The 13561-nt window shown below is 38.2% G+C and overlaps 1 protein-coding gene across 4 annotated transcripts in view; it reads right to left on the bottom strand.

Annotated features, from left to right (window-relative positions):
* ATXN1 (ataxin 1) overlaps positions 1–13561 on the bottom strand; it is a 274273-nt gene that overhangs the window by 259790 nt on the left and 922 nt on the right. For 2 of the 4 annotated variants that reach the window (XM_019543571.1, XM_019543563.1), the window contains exon 2: positions 8247–8368. The gene's annotated coding sequence lies outside the window, so the exon portion shown is untranslated. Of the gene's footprint in view, positions 1–8246; positions 8369–10595; positions 10771–12174; positions 13138–13561 lie in introns of those variants that run through there. The other 2 variants (XM_019543581.1, XM_019543588.1) reach the window with 2 other exon arrangements.

The raw sequence follows: 13561 nt of genomic DNA, 5'->3' as shown, positions 1-13561 counted from the left end.
ACTTTACAGAAGTTCAGCACATATAGATGGGTCTAAAAATGGCACAAGTGGTCTCAGACAGACCTGGTACAAGGTACACTCAATTCAGACCAATCTAAATTAGATCAGTGAACCAAACATCTGTAAGATTTTCACAGGAGTACCTAGGTATGTTCTAATGTGTTTTTTTTTCTTGCTAGGAGACATCATTATGAATTTCTAATAAAATCAGCAAGTCAGATGACGCAATATCATGCACCAAATACTATACCTTTTTCAATTAAAATTTAAAACTAACCAAGTCTCAGCTTCTCTGACCAGATTAACAGAAACAAAATATCCATCTATTAACAAGTATAGGACAATGCTATTCACTAAAGTAAATGCAGTAGGACCCCAATGCTGTTCTTACCAAAATCAGTCCTTACTGAAACTCCCACAGAAGTCAACATCACATGATCAAACCTAGGTGGTGAAATTTAACAGAAAGACTAATACTACGGATCGCATGTGACCCCTGACCTTAACTCACTTTGACCTTATCAGGGATCTCACATGCAGAATGAGATCAGTATATATCCCCCAGCATGTGCTGTATCCAAGCTCTGCTGAACTCATGTACCCTCCTGGAACAGTCCAATGCTGCAGTTAGCAATGAGGGTGCTTGAGAGTTATAATGCATTCCACAGCCATAAATTGGTGTTGCTGTGACCACCACAGAAGAAGACTGTAAAAGGGAATTGAAGAAACATAAAGAGACAGGTAATAATAGAGAAAGCAAAGTGATATTTTTCCTTGTCACATATTTAAGACACAATAACTCAAAATAACATTTGCTGATACATAAACTAGAAAGCATCCAATATAAAAGAGGATGTTTTTTAAAAAGCATACAATTTGTTCACATATTATTTATTTATATGACAGGGTTAGAGACTTCAGGGAGGTGCAGTCGGTATTTCCTAATATGCAAGTTGTTGCAGTGGTAGTATTGCTGCTGGGTTTGTTTGTTTTTTTAATTACAAATTTTCTCAGCAAATGATTTTAATAACTTTCTTGGCTCCTACTCCATTCAGGGCACATCCCTGAAATTTAACTGCAACAACAAACAAAAAACCCTGCTTTACTGTCAGAAAATACTGTACATCAGTCACTATTAAGCCTAACAGTCACAGCAAATTATTATCATGTCTTACTGCAGTTTCAGTGTTCCTAGGGCAAGGCCAAGCACCATTTAGAAAACAATGATATCCCCACTCCCATACCTTAGTTTGTGAGGCACAAATTAAACATGGTATTCTGCTTAACAACTCATCACTGTTAAGTAACTCATCAGAACATAAAGAGGGAATTATCAAATGGGAATTGCCAAGTAACTGGTTCTCTGATGCAGATGACATACAACTATTAAAGGGAGGGGCATGCCTGTTAGTCATATGTCAGCATAGAACATACTAATCTGTAAATAAAAATGTTTTACATATGATTAAATCTATGAGTTAATAACCACCAGTGACACTTGGATACTAAACTTGAACATTTTTAATACAATAATTTGCTAATACTTTTTTATTTGCTTTCACATACACTGGATTTTCAAATTGGCCTGTTCATGGACTATCTAGGGAAGTCTATGCACACAGCACAGCATCAAAAAGGGTATGTGTTTTGGGGCATAGAAGAGAAGAAACCCATTTTCTATTATATACATTTAAAAATGCACTCCCTACTGGGCTCCTGGGATGTGACACTGACAAGTTACAGCAACACAGAGAAAATATTTGCTGGCAAAAAAAAAAAAAAAACAAGCAGAAAAAACTGAAGCATTAGAGCTGTACTTTTTTGCAACCATTTTTCTTCCTACAGCTTGACCTTCGTTCAAGTAGTTAGTCACAGAAATGTTTAAATTCACAGAAATTGTAATAGAATGAGTGCTTAACAAAGAAATAACAATGTTTCTACCACTAAGATTTACCACTCTGCTCTCAACAGCTGGACAGATACTGTATTTCTGAACATCTAATAAGACAAAGAATGAAAGAAATCCGGAGTCAAATTTTAAGCTGGTTTCAAAACATTTTCTAGCTGCCTGTTTCCTAAGCAAAACTAACTCAGGCACTGGCCCAGATGCTCCTCCCTCCTCTCCCCCACAAAAAGCTTCCTACCTGCTTTCAGTGGCTAGGCTAATATGATTCTCAAACCAGGACACTCCTATGCTGCAGTCAAGTCAAATCTCTGATGTGCATGTATGAGTGCATTCATTTGAAATGCATTGAACAATTTGTACACGTGAAAGGATGGGAACAAGAGAACATTTCCTCAAAAATGTGTGCCAGGCACATATAAAAGTAGAGGTAACGTCTATTATTCCGGCCCCACAAAAATGAAAAAAATTCAGTGTCATTCTAAAACTTATTCTGCCTAACACCATTTCAACAAAATATATAAAAAACAAACAAACAAACACTGATGGGTTAAAAATCATGGGTCTGCTCTTTGACTATCTAGCATCTCATGTAGTTATTTTGTATCAAATGAATCATTTTGTTCAAACAGACAAATATCTGATCCTCTTACTTTTTCCAAAATTAAATTTTAGGTATATTTAAAAACACAGTAATGTTACTAAAGAAAACAACAAGAGGTTTCATTTTTCAAAATGTTGAAGTGAAACATGCTGACTTTCTCAAATATTTTCAACCAAAACAAGTGAATCAGTTCTTTACATAACAAACATTTTTACTCAATTAGTATGTATATTTTTTGGTTAAAGAAAAGCACCTCAAAACTTCACCTAATTATAATTACAAACACCAACATTTCCTTGGTCCTGCTAGTAACAGACTTTATATTGTTAAAAGTGAAATAATTTTTAAAATACAGATTGTGTGTTATTTTAATTATTATTTTTAACAAGATTTTGATAACTTTACTTCTTACAAAACCAGGCAACAAAAATCCAAGAAATTAATTTTACTTTCAGGCTCTTAATGCTGTAATATTGCTAAGTCAATCACTGCAGTTAAATATTTATGTGAAATTTTAAAATAAAGTAGCTTTGCATTTCATTTTAACATTTTACAATATATTTTTTAATTTAAATTTGTGGTTGTAAATTGACAGTGCTCTTGTAATCTTGACCCTGATTTTTATTTTTCAAAGGATCACTTTCAGTTCTTAAAATCAGGTTAAAAATATTCCAGATTCTCATATTCCATTTTAAAAAACCTTCAGAAACAACTATCTATGGGTAGGCCTACATGGCACAACACAGAGCTCTACAGAAATACCCAAAGAAGTTGGCTAAGGAACATAGAGCTGGAAAGGACACAAATCCAGTCCCCTTCATTCACAGTAATCAGATTTTCAAATCCTTACACATGACTTACAAGGTGCACTATCTATGACACCCAGAATACACTGTACAATATACTATATATGAAAGCAAGGGAAATTAGGGCACCCCACTGCTCTTCTACTGCTATGACAGGGAAGCAATAGGTTAGCACAGGAGTGGGCAAGATGTGGCCCGCGGGCTGGATGCAGCCCACCAGGCCATTCTATCTGGTCTGCGGGAACCCTAAAAAATTTAGAAAATTAATATTTATCTGCCCCTGGCTGCCTGTAATGGGGCCTTCAAAGGCTTGCCAAAACTCAGTAAGCGGCCCTCCGCCCAAAATAATTACCCACCCCTGGGTTACCAAAAGTTCCTAGAAAAAAGACCATGCCCCATGCCACAAAGGAAGACAGCCTCCCTCCTGTGCCAATCTCACAGAAATAACTCCTTCCAAACTCTAGATTTGGCAATTGGTATAATCCTGAGCAGTAGAGCAAGACTCTCTAGCCAAGAACATCTGGGGTAAGGACCGATAGGAACATCAGCACATCTCAGGCAAAATCCCACACCTTTTACTGTGGCCAACATCAAAAACAGTTCTGGCACATCAGCACTGTGTTCCACCCATCTAATTTACGCCACTGTCAGCAGGGCATACTAGCCTGGGCAAAACACCATATAAATGCACCTATACTGTTTCCTGTACTTGTGCTAGCTTGTTCAGAACTAGCTCAGGTATCTCTGCGTGGCACTACATACCCTAATTTAGAAATGGCACCTGAACCATGGCTTGAACCCCAGATTAGGTCACAAACAAACACAGGTTTAGCAGTCTCATTTTACGCCCAGCACAAAATACAACCAATTTATACGTCACAAAACCATCATACAATCTGCCACAAGACCAGCAATCTCTCAACGGGCCTAGCTAAAGCTGAAGTAAATAAGGTCAGCTGTGAGATGACAAGCAAAGCAATGTGGAGGAGACCTGCTTCTGTGATACCAGTCTGCACCATGAAGTTTTCATTTTCATTTACACTAAATTTATTCACACACTTAAATACAAAACAAGCAATTACAAAAATTAAATGTGATTTGTAATTACTATCCAATTATACCTAGTTGAAATCCATCTTCATTTTCCTGCTGCTCTTAGCCCAGTCAAAAATCTCCACCACCTCCTTTTAGCCCTACCACCACTGCATGCCTTCACATATAAAAATGAAAAGGCAAAACCCAGCCGTTCTAAGTATGATCAACACTGCTTTATAAAACAGCCAGAAGGGGGCACTGATATCTTCGCCACAAAGACCAATTACATCATTGTCTTTTTATTAAAAATTATTTTAAATGGCTATACTACCACTTGCCTCTAAATGAGCCAGGAAAGAGTGTTAACTATATGTTAGAAAAGCACCACGTTTAAAACCATAGCCTATGTAAAAGTTTGACTTGTTAAGCAACAAATACCCTAGTGAATGTTGGGTATTTGTAGCAATAAGGATTGCTACAAATAGACAGTTGCTATAGAGTCAGCTAGATGTCATAATATGATTAATAGGTATCAAATGACTTGAACAGTGGAAAAAGATGAAAAGGAACTCTTTGTTTCTCAAAATGTCCAGTCTCTCATGTAAAATTCTCTTAAAACTGTTTAAAAGAAAGCACTGAGTCACTTGCTTACATGAAAGGAAGCAATGCCAGCCCTGAACAAAAAAACCCCCAGTAACTCTCACTAGATTTTTGTTTTCTTCTGGGCTAAAATTTACAGAAGTCAAAATTAAATTCACAGCAGTATTTTATTTAAATTTAACTAACCCCCATGTCCATATTGAGATAAAGCACTTAGAAAACTCACGCTGACATTAGCCTGAATTAGAATAGTAAACACTAAAGGCTCCATTCAACAAATGCTGACACACAAGAGTGTCTTTACTGCCTGAAGTCAATGGGATAACCCCCGTCAACAGGGTTACATACATACATGGTTGTACAACTAGGCCTTAAGTAAAGACTTGAGGACTGGATTTGACATATGGTGTATTAAATCAAAGATGCCCGATATTCTGTCTCTTGTACAAAGAGTCAACTAGTCTCCATGAAATGGAAGACTGCAGCTACCATCCCTAAAACAATAGTGGAGCAGGAAAGGTTTGTAGGATGCAAAGCTCCATCTTGATCTGTGGGGTCAAGGCATGTTCCAGCCACCAGCCATGGCCCTGAATGCTACATTAGGTAAGGCCTGGTCCCTTCACATGGGGCTGGCCAGGGGTGACATGGTGCCCCAGACCCTGATCCCAGCATGTGGCCTGGGTAGAAGCAGCATGGACACGGGGCCTAATCCCAGTGCACTGGGTCCAATGGAGGCAGCATGGGGCCTGATCTGTGTCACTCATCTGGCCCGTGGGGCCGAAAGATCAGGCATCTACACAGGTGACTGGGGTGGGGGGAAGAGGGTACATGTAAGCATTTTAATTAGAAGCAACGTTGTATCAACGTGTATTCAGCATACCACATTTCAAAAAGGCAGTCGGAGCACTTTAACTAAAGTTTGTTTAATGAGCTTTAGTTAAAAAGCCCCCGCCACCATTCTGAAATATGGAATGCTGAATACATGAGATGCTGTCGCACAATGGAGTGTTCCGATAAGTCAATTAATCGATTAGTTCGATTAATTGAGTCTGTTCTAATGCATTCTAATCAAAACACATCAAAACACGTGTATGGGCACCCACTGAGTATCACTGGCGTAGCCTGTCTGCAGCTGCTGGCTGTGGTTCCCACTTGTTTCGTTAAGTTACAACTCTGGGTGCCATTGTGTTAATTCCAGTGACAGAGAGAATTCGTGTACCCAGCCAGTGCCCACCTAAATAACTTTTACCTTATTTAGTGTGATCTCACTCTGGAACAAATTAGGAATACCTGCTAAAGATGGTACAAGTTGTAATGTGATTGAAGCAGCAGGCCCTTTCCATTTTAACTACAAAAAGAACGGTACTGAAATTAAACTTGGTCTAATACCCGTTAAGGTACACAGCATGGCACAAGCTATGCAGGCACAGACAAAGCACTAATATTGTTATGGCTGTGAGTAAGAGTGAATTTCACTGGACCTAATAAAGTTATTTTTTATGCCTAATGTTTACTTACTGTTTATAGTATTGTTTTCCATGCAAGCACAAAAAATGTTAGCTACTAAAATATTCAAGGTGACTTAACAATACATTGTGGGTACTACAATCTGGGCATTCAGAAGACACTCAGAGTTGATTAATATGCTTTAATTACTTAGTTCTTTCAGTTACCAGAAAGAAGCTTTTTCTATAGTAAGCATTTCTGTAAATAAAAATAATTTTATAAAATCTGTGCTAATTCTGCAAAAATAAATTGCTTAGTTGCCACGATAATGCTAAGGTAAAAAGAATACTCCACCTGATTTCCCAAATTGACATCTGCTATCAAGTCATTTTGGGTACCTATACACATGCTCTGGGGTGTTTGCGGGGCGGGGAGGGCAGGCATTTTAATTAGAGCAGCTCTCAGGAGCCAGCCTAATTAAAATGCCCGCAGTGTCTCGTGTAATCAGCATCCTGCGTTTCAAAATGGCAGGAAGGGCACTTTAACTAAAGTTTGTTCAATAGTTTTAGTTAAGTGTCTCCACCACCATTTTGAAACAGGGGGACGCCAAATACATGAAATGCTCCAGCAAACTCAGTTAATCAAATCTGCTCCGATGCGTTCTACTCAGAATCTGTTGAAGCACGTGTAAAAGTGCCCTGTCCTTCTAAAACTGGAAGGTGATAATATATTAGTGCAACAGTGCTTTGGAATTTCATTCTCAAAAAGAATAATGCTCCAAAGAGATGTAGTAGTTACCAGTAAGCCCCCTCCATGCTGGCTGATTACTGTAAATGGTAAGAGGCAGCCTTTTACATCCAACTACCTGCTTAGACTACTTCCCTTTAAAAGTACAACCCCCCATCCTGTAGCCACAATAAAATGTAAATTATGTGTTGTTAACTTCACTGTGACATACTGTATACATAAAAATTTATTCCACATCAGAGACTTTCTGATCAGCTTTTCATAATTAAAAAACGATAACAGTTTTTTTTTCTGGATTTAAATAATAAAAACCTTTTCACATCTAACTGCTCAGTTTAATGTGATATTAGTTAAAGGAAGGGCATATTTTCTTCCCGTGACCTTTGTTCATATTTTTTTTAACAGAAACACTACTGGCAATCCCAGCATTCAAAAATCATGAGTCAGACCCCAAACCATCATGATGCTGGCCTAGAAACAAAGAGAATTTAAAAAAAGATTTATTTTTATTTTCAGTCTGACTGTTGAGCTTTCATGTTTCAGGCATTTCTCTACAACCATAAAGGGTAGAAATGTACTTTAAAAAAGGAGAGGAATTAAAAAAAGGGGAAGGGAGACAACAGTTGAGTTTCTCGTTTAATCACATCACTCCAGGAGCTGGGGATTTAAGGAAAACAAGATATATTTTGAGTAATTCAATACATTCACAAGAAATGACAACACTGTTTAAGCCAGAGTAACAAAAACACAAATACCTATTTAGATATGTCACAAGTGGCTGGATACGTATGGTTTAAGGGAGAATCAGTAGGCCAGACATGGTTTTCTGGCTGAGAGAAGGTTGAAAAAGGCAAAAAAGCTGCAAGAAACAGGAACCACACATTCATACATGTATACAATTTTTTTAAGGATGACGGATCACAGCAAAAATCAAAGGATGCAATTTTTTCATTCATTACATAGTCCTTTAGCAAGTGAATACATTTTGACCGAAAGTAAACCTAAAACCCACTCACCTAAAACACAGCATCCTACACGAGACACAGGAGACATGGGAAGTAATGCAATTTTTCTGACAGGGGTTTATAAAGCATTATATTCTCACCTTATTTACAATGCATTTCTCTTCAGTGAAAATGAAAATAATGATGTGTCACTGTCCAGTGGGGGTCAAAAAGAAATTCACAGCTTGTATTGCTTGCCCATCTGAGTTGGCTTGCAATGTGACTGGTGATCCAAAAGTGGAAGACATAGAAAACAAAATAAAGGAGGGAGAAACAGTTAACTACTAACCAATTTTGCATGTACTGGCCTTAAAATTGTTAGAAGATTCCTGTTAAGCAACTGCTTTTTGTAATATGCAAGTACAAACCAACTGAAAATTCATTTCCTCATCCCAGCTCCTTTATTCAGGCTGAAAGATCATGGTATTAAGTTTAGGAATCATAACTGTTTCGTGACATTTTATTTGAGGTGGGACATTACCTTAAAAAAGAACATTTTAAGAACATTATCCAGATAAAAAACATACTAGATGCCTAACTCTCATTATTAGATTTGGCAGCATTTCCCTGGAATTCTGGAGTTCAAGACATTATACTGCAAACTCCTAGATAATGCAAACAAAGATGTGCACTATCGCTGCAATTTTATTTATTCATTAAAAATTATGAAGAGCCACATTCAAATTTCTGCTGGCACTGCATATTGAACAAAATATGTTTTGTTTTTTCACTTGGAACCTCACCAAATGTTTTGTCACTCTTGAGACAATAACAGAATTTAGTCAAACCATTTCTCCTGTGCATTCTTGTGTTTGAGTTTACAAAGACATCTGTGGTCACCTCTCCACGCACTTGCACCAATGCCATGCTTAACTTTAAGCAGGTAATCATGTCTAACCTTATGCAGCAGGGCATTTAATAGGATTTAAGAACATTCTTAAGTGAATTTCCATACCAAGCCCAATAACGCATCCATATATACAGATGTGCCTATGTTATCAGTGGCATAAAGATACTCATTGAGCACATGGGGCTGGGGGTTCGGGGAGGACACCACTCTGCTCACCCCACTCTTCCCTGCCCGCCACATATACTGTTTGGTGCAGCACTGCCCTGCCTAGCAAAGGCTCCCAGCTTGGGGGGATCCTGCCACCCCCTCATTGTTGGCACCCAGGGCAGGTGCCATCCTACAACCACGTATGTTATAAAACACAATGCCTCTGCACATTATAGTTATGGGAGAACATAAAGTGAAGTAGTATCCTAAGAATATATACACTGATCACAAGAAGAAACTGCACCGATTTGTCCAATTATCTGTTCGAAGAGATGCTAAAATTTAAACATTTTAGACAGTAATATCAGCTGAGTCAAATCACTTTAAACTTATCCCATTTTTTTTAAGAAAAAATGTATTTTTTTAGCGTTGTGAACATTACATCAGACCCCAAAATATAACATGCAGGTTCTCCACATCCAAAGATAAATAAAATATGCCTTGCTTAAAATTATGGAAAACATGAGAATATTGACTGTTCACTTCATTTTAGTTTTAAAAGCTTAAGCTATTGAATTTCTTATGTACAACCTTCCCTAGCACGCTGCACATTTCTTTCGTCTGAAAAAAACTTACCTGTGCTAAGCCTGCCACACTTCTGTTTGTCATGCTTATTATATTTGGACTTGCTAAAGCAGCAGGCCCCATTTCAATTTGTTCTCTGAACTGATTTAAGTTGTACGTACTGTACCTGAACAGTCTTCCACACAGCTAATCTCTCAAAACCAGCCGAGAGTACAGTCAGCTGAGAGCCATCCTTGGTTAGCCTTTTCTGAAAATATGTCTCAGAATGTGTTCTCTCTCATACCAAATGTGTGCAGTAAACACTTCAGACCCCATATGCAAGGTTAAGATGTTTTTGAAACCAAACTACACTTCTTGATTACATTTTCCTATTAGTGAACCACAACAAAAGCAGTGTACTATATGAAGAATGACAACACTGAGACAAGCCCCTTTTGAAGTGAAGGAGAATTTAAGCCACTGAACTTCAATGCGAGCAGGATTAGGCCTGACTGTGTTTCACTAGTTATATTACTAACACAATTATTTTTTATATTTTAGTGTTCAAATGCTCATTTTTTTAAACTAGGATGAAACCAGGCCACTGAATAGATTACATAAAGATTTTCTTTTTCTTAGAGCAAAGGAAACTTCAGGCCTGTTATAAAATATCCTGTAAAATAAGGCCATTTTTGTCAAGCTTTTATAATGAATTCGGGGGGGGGAGCATGACGGACTGCTTTTCAGAAGTCTCACTTATGCATACACAGCATTTTTAAACCATATTTACACTTTCCATGCTATGCACCACATTATAAACAACGTGTCGTAAGACACAATATGTATAAAGAGCATGATGCAGTACAAAGGATTATTCTGTCAGAATTACTTTGTGTGGTTGTTTCTGTTTCTCCAGGCCCATGGTTCCTCATCTGCACTTACAGTTTCAAGCAGTCTCCTCCATACCCAGGCTGAAAGTGGCTGCACAGCTGAGGAGATGATAAAAACCCCTGCTTTATAAACAACATAGCCAAGTCAGTCGGGGCACTGAAAAGTTTGCACGTAAGTGTAAGAAACTGTTTATGAACCCCCCGATGAGCACCAAGGGCTCTGCTTGGCAGACAGACAGAAACCTGTGGGCTCAGTTACACTGCACCTGGGATTATAAACTGACAGGCACTGCCAGCTTTAAGCCAGAGAAAGACAGTACTCATTACTTTCTTCAGCCCCTTGCTTCAACACCAGAACTATTAAAAAAGCTATTTTAGGTTTGGGATATCATTTAGACTCAAGCAGTTAAGAACTTGGTCCAGGAAGGTGTTGAGTCCTGAACAATTGAGAGCCCTGGCTGATTGACAGCTTTCTGGATCAAACTATTAAAGCTACAGGGCCAAGTTCATCCATAAGCATAAATGTTTGAAACACTATTATCTTGAACAGAGATACTAACCACTTATCGCAGTGGTAAATATAGCTTCTTGGGCACAGATCTGAAGTCCTTACTCACAGAAAACTCCTATTCAAGTCCATAAGAATTTTACCTAAGAAATGTATGAAGATTTACATACACAATGGGCCAGACTCTGGGCTCCCTAATTGTGGTGTAAGTCTCAAATAGCTCAAAATAAATGGAGTTACTCTGGATACAGTCCCATGTAAAGAAGCTCATAAATCAGCCCACTGGAGTCACTTCAGTTGACACCAATTAAACAGTGAGCCAAATATAGGCTACTGATTAAAAACAGGGGTTTCTGTTTGTTTTTTTTCTCTGAAGACTGGCTTAATAGAGCGGCTCCCAAATCTGAGACTGAACATACATGTATATATAAAAACATACAAATATATTTCTCCATGAGTATGTTATGAAATGGCAGTATGCAATTTGAAGGCACTTAAAGCATACGTTCACAATTAAAGCAGCATTATAAATTTCATAGCCAAAGGCCTTCATTCATATGTTATGATAAAACAAAACTGAAAAGAGTATGAAAACAGAGACAAGAGATTAATATAAACAAAATGAACCAACCTGTAATGACAAGGTCTCTGATAAAAGAGCTATTCCTCCTAACGTTTTACAATGTGGAATTGGAAATTCAATGACTAAGTAAAACACATGAAGGCCCCAATCTTGCTAAGAATTAGAACATGCTTATAACAACGTGTTCTTTGAGGTAAGTGATAATGCTGATGCCAGTTACCCATCACTTTCATTCTGCTAGTCAGAGCATGTAAAGTTAGGCACACGGTTTGGGGCCTAAACTGTTAGCCCTCAGACCTGTGATATCTTTCATGCACAATTTCAGCCTTCACATGGTTAAACACCTAGCCCACTAAAAAGATTAGACTGGGGACTAAACATCTAGATAAGCCTGAAAAAAAGTTCAGAAGGAGTAGCAAACATTTGTTGGTTCACAAACAATAAACACTACAGTAATTTCCCTGACTAGGTCAATATATTTGCATACTGTGCACAAATGTAAAAACTGCCTGATGCTGTAGCACTCGAGGAGCATCTTTCATGTACTCAGTGGTCAGGAAATGATTACAATATGCTGAAACATTCTGCAAGAAGACAGAGCAGTCAGCTATGCAGGCTGCACAATATAAATACAGTACATACACCGCTTGAGGTAGCCTAGTCACAAGACAAACACACCTGAATGGACGATGAATACTGTCTGTTACCATGGTAGCCTGATCTAATTACATGACTGATCAGGGCTAGAGTAAGTGCACTGAAAATCTACACCACTGACATGTATCTACATGATGACAGAGAGATAGACAGACAAGAGCTGAAGAAAACCTATCAACCTTTGCCTTACATAAACGGCGATAATAAAGCCAGCCTTTTACGAGAATTCCTGCCTGTAAAATATTGGACCATTTTTTATTTTATTCATATGTATGTATGTTTGGGGACAATGAGACAAAACCGTAAGCTGCTCTAAGAAGACACCTTGCTGTATCTCACAAAAAAAAAAAAAAAGAAAGAAAAAGCTACGGCATATTTTTTTTCTCTCACCCTCAATTTTCTCTCCCTCATTCATAATCCTTTTTCCAGGGTATAAAACTGAACTGTCTTCATCGTCCAAAGCAACATAACTACATTAACATGCTATCTGAATTTTGCAGTAGCTGAAGGTCTGGGTTGGAAACTGAAATGAAAAGCCCTCGACTTACCTAATATATAATCAAAGTAACCGGCTATGTCAGATCACGTCTGACATGCAGCTAACCCCTGCTGCATAAAATAGATAGCAGTGATCCTTACGTTTTAAGGAGAACCTGCATGACGACATACGGATGTCTTCATGCCACCAAATATAAAAAGGCTTTGGAGAACTAAGGTCATCTGCCTCCCCCATTTCTTATTTGCTCATAAAGGGCAGGCAGAAGGGACAGTGGTTTTTTTACACTGCATTTCTGAATTGGGTGTTCATCAGGCTTCCCTTTTTAATTTTTTTTCCTGATTATATCCAGAGTCCAGCCTTGTCCAGGGGGGGCCAAAGAGTGGCTCCCCCCCGCTGAAAACTTGCTGCCTGCAAGAGTCCCCATTGCCCTGCGTAGGGTAAACAGAAATAAAAATAGCTCGGCCTTCTCCTTATATAATGCACTGGGAGGAGAGGGAGGTTTTCTCTCCCGTGTTTCCTCTTCAGCGACTGCTCCCCATCCCCGCTCACATCTCACCAGGCCTCACTTTGGCCTCTGTTATTATGAATAATAATAATAATAATAATAATAATAATAATAATAATAATAATAATAATAATGTGATGGTTATTATTCCCCCCCCCCATCAGCCTAATCACTTCTGGTGGGAGCTGGGACTTGACAAGGCTGGAGGGAGCT

Source organism: Crocodylus porosus, unplaced genomic scaffold (assembly GCF_001723895.1).
Source record: "Crocodylus porosus isolate Cpor-Errol unplaced genomic scaffold, CroPor_comp1, whole genome shotgun sequence".
Classification (NCBI taxonomy): Eukaryota; Metazoa; Chordata; order Crocodylia; family Crocodylidae; genus Crocodylus; species Crocodylus porosus.
The sequence above is the reverse complement of the archived record's forward strand: the minus strand, read 5'-3'. Positions and strand labels throughout refer to the sequence as shown.